The sequence below is a fragment of the Arachis hypogaea genome, chromosome 14 (assembly GCF_003086295.3).
Source record: "Arachis hypogaea cultivar Tifrunner chromosome 14, arahy.Tifrunner.gnm2.J5K5, whole genome shotgun sequence".
Classification (NCBI taxonomy): domain Eukaryota; kingdom Viridiplantae; phylum Streptophyta; class Magnoliopsida; order Fabales; family Fabaceae; genus Arachis; species Arachis hypogaea.
Genome location: NC_092049.1, coordinates 50,062,641 through 50,071,343, shown reverse-complemented (window position 1 = coordinate 50,071,343; position 8,703 = coordinate 50,062,641). Strand labels below are relative to the sequence as shown.

The window sequence follows — 8,703 nt, the reverse complement described above, 5'->3', positions numbered from 1 at the left end:
GGAAATTAGCATCCGAATTGCTTCCACCAAGAGTCAAACCTGGGAGCATGAAGCCAAGGCAAAGCGCTACAAAGGGGAGCTTAGTTGGTTTTCCCAACTGAGCACTACTCTCCCCCCATCCCCCACACTTTGGCACGCTTGGAAGCATACCAAGGAGCTTGTCATGCACGAAATTGACACGGCCAGGGAGCTAGGACGCACGCTTGACACACCCAAGGCAAGACATAGAGCTCAGTTCAATTTTCCAACTGAGCTCTATTGAAAAGCAACCTGAACAAGGCTGGACGCGCACAAACTGGGCAACACAAAAGCACATTGGGCGCTCAGTTTAGTATTTGAACTGAGCCATCCCCTGGGAGGTGCACCTTGGGCCAAAATCCATCAAAAATCCAAATTAATTCACTTCTTCACCAAATTTTAGAGCCCACCCAAATTCTTAGATCTAAATTAGGAAGTGTATAAATAAGTGTTAGTTTGATTTAGAAGGGAACCTTTTGCTTCTTTAAGAATTTTCAATTTTTGTAATTTTGAGAGTTTTACTTTGAATTTGGATTTCTGAGAACTTGGAAGGAGAATTGATCTCTCTTCTTCTTGGTTCTTGCTTGAGCACTCTTTACTTCTTGTTTTAAATCCTGGGTGGAGAATTGAAGAAATTCTGTTTCAATCTCACCTTGAGATCTCTTGTTTTATCTTTCTGCATAATTCTAAGAAACTTTGATTTACATTTCACATTCTGTTTACTGCTTTCTCTTTTCTACTACTACTGCAACTTAGTTTTCCATTTCTTTGGCAATTATTCTTGTTGGATCAAGGAATGATTTAAGATCTAGACTTGGTTTCTAGTTTCTTCCACTCCTGAGATATTTAATTTCTCTTTTAATTTCTGCAATTGAGCTACATTTACTTTCTGTTTTAATTCTTCAAGTATTTTTACTTTTTTGTTTGAGATCTACTTAAATTCAACTCATCTTTGGCTCTTCTGTTTATTGCAATTTACTTCTGCTTGTTTAAATTTCTGCAATCCCAGTTCCCAATTCCTTTTATCCTTCAATCAATTTACCTTTCTTGCACTTTAAGATTCAGTCATTTACATTTCTTGCAATCTAAACTTCTGCAATTTAATTTACTTGTTCTTTAAGATTCAGCACTTTTACTTTCTGTTCTCTTAAATTTACTGCAATACTTCCCTCTCCCTTTACAATTCATGCAATTTAGTTCTGCCAGTTACAAACCACTCAAACCAATACTTGATTCGCTTGACTAAATCAACCACCTAACTAAAATTGCCCAATCCTTCAATCCATGTGGGATCGACCTCACTCATGTGAGTTATTATTACTTGATGCGACCCGGTACACTTGCCGGTTAGTTTAGGTGTTTGGAATTTGTTTTCCAAATTACACCATCAGGAAGTGTGTAATAGGAGAAGAAGAATCAAAAGAGGGTGACCAAGAAATGGAGGATAATCTTCCTAATCCACCAGAGGATGTGGCCAACAATAATGGCCAACCTCAAAGGAGAGCTTTAGCCTTTTACACCATCCCTAACCTAAGGAATTGTCGGAGCAGTATCTTGACCCCCAATGTCCATGCCAATAATTTTGAACTCAAACCCCAACTTATCACTCTAGTTCAAATAATTGCCAATATGGAGGAAGTGCTGCTGAAGATCCAAACCAATATCTCTCTGTGTTCTTGAGAATTTGTGACACTGTGAAAACCAATAGAGTCTACCCTGACATATATGAGCTCTTGTTATTCCCATTCTCACTGAGGGACAAGGCCACTCATTGGCTAGAAACATTCCCTAAGGAAAGCATCACCAACTGGGATGATTTGGTTAGCAAGTTCTAAGACAAATTCTACCCCCCTCAAGGAGTCATCAAACTGAAAACTGATGTTCAAACCTTCAGGCAGCCAGAAGGAGAGTCCTTATATGAAGCTTAGGAGAGGTATAAAGCTTTGATTAGAAGATGTCCAAAGGGTATGTTCAGTGAATGTGTTGAGCTACAAAATTTTTATGAAGGCTTGTCCATGAGTTCAACGAAAGCCTTAGATTATTCTTCAGGAGGATCATTGTAGATGATGAAGACTGCTCAAGAAGCACATGATCTCATAGACATGGTTGCCTATAATCAGTATTTCTACTCCTCTGAAAGACAAGCAGCCCCTAGGAAAAGAGTATTTGAGCTTGACGGTGTTGATACAATCTTGGCTCAAAACAAGATTATGCATCAGCAACTTCAACAATAAATAGAAATGATGTTAAAGAAGATGCATAGACTACAACTTGCAGCAGTGAGCACAACCAATCAATCACCAGTTGTACAGGGACAACATGAAGAGAACTATGAAGAGCAACAACAAGAACAAGTGCAGTACATGCACAACCAAGGTGCCAAACAGAATGAGTTCCATGGAGACACTTACAATTCATCATAGAGGAACCACCCCAATTTGAAGTGGGGAGAAAACTAGCATTCTTGGCAAAGAAACTCTAACCAAAACACTTCTCGCAGCACAAACCACTAAGACCATCAGACCACTAACCAAAATCCATATAGAAAACCACAAAATAATCATCCCCCATCCACATACTATCCACCAAATAACCCATCAACTAAACACAATAATCCTCATCCACCATCTACATCCCACACTCAACTACAACCACCCCAAGAATCACAAAGAATCTCCAACTTGGAGACGATGATAAAGCACCAAGAATTGGCCAACAAGAATCATGAGGCCTCATTGAGAAACTTGGAAAGACAAATTTGGCAATTATCCAAGCAGACATCTAAAAGAACAAGCAATGCTTTCCCAAGTGATACCATTCCTAATCCCAAAGAAGAATGCAAGGCCATTAACTTAAGGAGTGGAAAGACTTTGGAGAATGACAAAGGTGCTAACAAGAAACAAGCAGAGGAGGACAAGCATGACAAAGAAGAGTCCAAGAAAGAGGAAGAACCACAAGCCTCAAAGAAAGGAAAGCAAGACATGGCAGAGCAACCACAAAAGCAGAAAAAGGAGGTGAAGCCTTATATCCCTCCTCTTCCATACCCTCAGAGGCTGCAAAGAGAGCTCAAAGACCAGCAATTTCTCAAGTTCCTAGAGATTTTCAAGAAGTTGGAAATTAACCTCCCCATTGCTGAAGCATTGGAGCAAATGCCCTTATATGCAAAATTCCTCAAAGAACTCATCGACAAGAAAAGAAGCTGGAATGAAAAGGAGACTATAATCTTGACCCAAGAGTGTAGTGCTATAATTCAAAAAGCTCTCCCACCCAAACTCAAAAATCCAAGGAGCTTCATCATATCATGCATCATAGGCAACATGACATTGAAAAAAGCTCTCTGTGATTTAGGTGCCAGCATCAATTTGATGCATCTCTCAATGAAGAAAAATTTTGCAATAGAGGAAGTCAAACTAACCAGAATGTCACTTCAAATGGCTGATAGATCACTTAAGATACCTAATGGAGTTATAGAGAACTTGTTGGTGAAGGTTGGCAAATTCATCTTCTCTGCTGATTTTGTCATCTTGGATATGGAAGAAGGGGGGCACAATTCCATTATCTTGGGATGACCTTTCTTAGCCACAGCAAGAGCTATCATTGATGTAGAAAAAGGTGAAATGATCCTCAGGGTGCATGATGAGAAAATGATCATCAATGTCTTTAAAGCCATGCAATATCCACCTGAGAAAGAAAAGCATATGAGAGTGGAAATGATAGAAGACTTGGTGGAAGAATTGTTTGAAGCCAACTGTCAGGAAGAACAAGAAGAAGAAATGGGAGTTGATCAAGATGTTACAGAGGATTAGGTTATTGAAATCTCCCTTGAAGGCAAGATAGAGGAGGTACCAAAACAAGAATTGAAGCCTCTCCCTCCTCATCTCAAGTATGCATTTCTTGGAGAAGAGAAGACCCTGCCAGTAATCATCAATTCATCCTTATGTGTGGAAGATGAAGAAAAGCTGATTAAAGTGCTAAAAATTTACAAAATAGCTTTAGGATGGACAATTGATGACATCAAGGGTATAAGCCCTGCTATTTGTATGCATAAGATTCTGTTGGAGGAGTGATGAGCGGATAATTTATACGCTTTTTGACATTGTTTTTAGTATGTTTTTAGTAGGATCTAGTTACTTTTAGGGATGTTTTTAATAGATTTTGTGTTAAATTCACATTTCTGGACTTTACTATGAGTTTGTGTGTTTTTCTGTGATTTCAGGTATTTTCTGGCTGAAATTGAGGGACTTGAGCAGAAATCAGATTCAGAGGTTGAAAAAGGACTGCTGATGTTGTTGGATTCTGACCTCCCTGCACTCAAAGTGGATTTTCTGGAGCTACAGAACTCGAAATGGCACGCTTCCAATTGCGTTGGAAAGTAGACATCCAGGGCTTTCCAGCAATATATAATAGTCTATACTTTGGCCAATAATAGACGACGTAAACTGGCGTTCAACGCCAGCCTTCTGCCCAAATCTGGCGTCCAGCGCCAGAAAAGGATCCAAAACCAGAGTTGAACGCCCAAACTGGCACAGAAACTGGCGTTCAACTCCACAAATGGCCTCTGCACGTGGAACACTTAAGCTCAGCCCAAACACACACCAAGTGGGCCTCGGAAGTGGATTTATACATTAAATACTTACTCATGTAAACCCTAGTAGCTAGTTTATTATAAATAGGACCTCTTACTATTGTATTAGGCATCTTTGGATTGTATTTTGATCCTGTGATCTCGTTTAGGGGGCTGGCCATCTCGGCCATGCCTGGACTTTCACTTATGTATTTTCATACGGTAGAGTTCTACACTCCATAGATTAAGGTGTGGAGCTCTGCTGTTCCTCAAAGATTAATGCAAAGTACTACTGTTTCCTATTCAATTCTTCTTATTTCGCTTCTAAGATATCCATTCACACCCAAGAACGTGATGAAGGTGATGATTATGTGTGACGCTCATCATCCTTCTCCCTTATGAACGCGTGCCTGACAAACACTTCCGTTCTACATGAATAAGCTAGAATGAGTATCTCTTAGATCTCCTAACCAGAATCTTCGTGGCGTAAGCTAGAATGATGGCGGCATTCAAGAGAATCCGGAAGGTCTAAACCTTGTCTGTGGTATTCCGAGTAGGATTCAATGATTGGATGACTGTGACGAGCTCCTAACTCGCGATTGCAGGGCGTTAGTGACAGACGCAAAAGGATAGTAAATCCTATTCCAGCATGATCGAGAACCGACAGATGAATAGCCGTGCCGTGACAGGGTGCGTGAGCATATTATTCACTGAGAGGATAAGATGAAGCCATTGACAAGGGTGATGCCTCCAGACGATTAGCCGTGCCGTGACAGGGCATTGGATCATTTTTCCGTGAGATGACCGAAAGTAGCCATTGACAGTGGTGATGTATCACATAAAGCCAGCCATGGAAAGGAGTAAGACTGATTGGATGAAGATAGCAGGAAAGCAGAGGTTCAGAGGAACGAAAAGCATCTCCATTCGCTTATCTGAAATTCCTACCAATGAATTACATAAGTATCTCTACCCCTATTTTATTATATAATATTCGAAAACACCTTTATCACTTTATATCCGCCTGACTGAGATTTACAAGGTGACCATAGCTTGCTTCATACCAACAATCTCCGTGGGATTCGACCCTTACTCACGTAAGGTATTACTTGGACGACCCAGTGCACTTGCTGGTTAGTTGTATCGAAGTTGTGACAATCATGAATTAAGATCAGAGCACCAAGCTTTGGAGCCATTACCAGGATTTGTTCGAGCTTGGAGATCACAATTTCGTGCACCAAGTTTTTGGCGCCGTTGCCGGGGATTGTTTGAGTTTGGACAACTGACGGTTCATCTTGTTGCTCAGATTAGGTAATTTTCTTTTTGTTTTGTTTTCAAAAATTTTTCAAAAATCTTTCAAAAACTCTTCCTTTGTTTTCGAAAAAAATAAAATAAAATAAAATAAAATGTTTTCAAAAATAAATTATTCTATGGCTTCAAAATTTTTAAGAATGAATTCTAGTGTTTCATGAGATATGTTGAATCATATCTGGCTGTAAAGCCATACCCAAACTACTTTGGGATTGGTATTCAACTAATCACTCCAGCCCATGTAATTATATGTTGAAGCTTGGCTGGCTATTAAGCCATGCCTGACCCTTTGATTGGAGCTTTAAGACTAACATGGCAAGATTTCTGGAATTCATATTAAAAATTTTGGAATCCTTATTTTTTAATTTTCACAATAATTTTCGAAAAAAAAAAATTAAAAGAAGATACAAAAAAATTAGAAAATCATAAAAATCAAAAAATATTTTTCTGTTTCTTGTTTGAGTCTTGAGTCATATCATAAGTTTGGTGTCATTTGCATATGCATCTAGCATTTTTCGAAAATATCATGCATTCATAGTGTTCTTCATGATCTTCAAGTTGTTCTTGGTAAGTCTTCTTGTTTGATCTTGATGATTTTTTGTTTTGTGTCTTTTCATGTTTATCATATGCATTCTTGAATTCTTAGTGCGTAAGCATTAAAGAATTCTAAGTTTGGTGTCTTACAAGTTTTCTTTGCATTAAAAAATTTTCAAAAATATGTTCTTGATGTTCATCATGTTCTTCATAGTGTTCTTGGTGTTCATCTTGACATTCATAGCATTCTTGCATGCATTCATTGTTTTGATCTAAAAATTTCATGCATTGCATATTTTTCATGTTTTCATAAAAATTCAAAAAAATCAAAAAAATATCTTTCCCTTTTTCTCTCATCAAATTCGAAAATTTGAGTTGACTTTTTCAAAAATTTTTAAAATCAAGTTGTTTCTTATGAGTCAAATCAAATTTTCAATTTGAAAATCTTATCTTTTTCAAAATCTTTTTCAAAAATCAAATCTTTTTCAAAATTCTTAGTTATTTTCGAAAATTCAAAAAAATATTTTTCAAAAATCTTTTTCTTATTTTTATACCAAATTTTCGAAAATAACATAAACAATTAATGTTTTGATTCAAAAATTTGAAGTTTGTTACTTGCTTGTTAAGAAAGATTCAAACTTTAAGTTCTAGAATCATATCTTGTGATTTCTTATGAATCAAGTCATTAATTGTGATTTTAAAAATCAAATCTTTTTCAAAACTAATTTCAATCATATCTTTTCAAAAATATCTTCTTATCTTATCTTTTTCAAAAATATCTTTTCAAAATATCTTTTCTAACTTCCTAACTTCTTATCTTTTAAAAATTTGTTTCAACTAACTAACTAACTTTTTGTTTGTTTCCTAACTTTTTCAAAACTACCTAACTAACTCTCTCTCTCTCTAATTTTCGAAAATATCTTCCCTCTTTTTCAAAAATTTCTTTTTTATTAACTAATTATTTTTATTTTTTATAAAAAAAAATATTTCGAAAAAAAAAATACTAACCTTTTTCAAAAACTATTTTCAAAAATCACTAACTCTTTTTCAAAAAGTGTTTTCGAAAATTCACTTCCCCCTCTCATCTTCTTCTATTTGTTTATTGATATACTAACATCTTTCCTTCAACTCACCAAAAATCCGAACCCTCTCTCTCTCTGAGTTCAGATTTTCTTCCCTTCTTTTCTTCTACTAACACAAGGATCCCTATACTGTGGTATAAAGGATCCATATTATTATTACTATTTTTTCTGTGCCATCTTCTTTGTCATATGAGCAGGAGCAAGGATAAAGAACATTCTTGTAGAAGCAGATCCAGAACCTGAAAGGACTCTGAAGAGAAAATTAAGAGAAGCTAAAATACAACAATCCAGAGATAACCTTTCAGAAATTTTCGAACAGGCAGAGGAGATGACAGCCGAAAATAATAATAATGTAAGGAAGATGCTTGGTGACTTTACTGCACCTAATTCCAATTTACATGGAAGAAGCATCTCCATTCCTGCCATTGGAGCAAACAACTTTGAGCTGAAACCTCAATTAGTTTCTCTGATGCAGCAGAACTGCAAGTTTCATGGACTTCCATCTGAAGATCCTTTTCAGTTCTTAACTGAATTCTTGCAGATATGTGATACTGTTAAGACTAATGTAGTAGATCCTGAAGTCTACAGGCTCATGCTTTTCCCTTTTGCTGTAAGAGATAGAGCTAGATTATGGTTGGATTCTCAATCCAAAGACAGCCTGAACTCTTGGGATAAGCTGGTCACGGCTTTCTTAGCCAAGTACTTTCCTCCTCAAAAGCTGAGCAAGCATTAGAGCTGATGTTCAAACCTTCAGACAGAAAGAAGGTGAATCCCTCTATGAAGCTTGGGAAAGATACAAACAGTTGACCAAAAAGTGTCCTTCTGACATGCTTTCAGAATGGACCATCCTGGATATATTCTATGATGGTTTATCTGAGTTATCAAAAATGTCACTGGACACTTCTGCAGGTGGATCCATTCACCTAAAGAAAACGCCTGCAGAAGCTCAAGAACTCATTGACATGGTTGCTAACAACCAGTTCATGTACACTTCTGAAAGGAATCCTGTGAGTAATGGGACGCCTATGAAGAAGGGAGTTCTTGAGGTTGATACTCTGAATGCCATATTGGCTCAGAATAAAATATTGACTCAGCAAGTCAATATGATCTCTCAGAGTCTGCATGGAATGCAAGCTGCATCCAACAGTACTCAAGAGGCATCTTCTGAAGAAAGAAGCCTATGATCCTGAGAACCCT

At 37.3% G+C, this 8,703-nt stretch overlaps 1 non-coding gene across 1 annotated transcript; it reads right to left on the bottom strand.

Annotated features, from left to right (window-relative positions):
• Positions 1-8,231: 8,231 nt before the first annotated feature.
• Positions 8,232-8,338, bottom strand: LOC112746681 (small nucleolar RNA R71). The gene has a single exon (XR_003174551.1). It is a non-coding gene; the product is annotated as a small nucleolar RNA R71 (small nucleolar RNA).
• Positions 8,339-8,703: the final 365 nt, after the last annotated feature.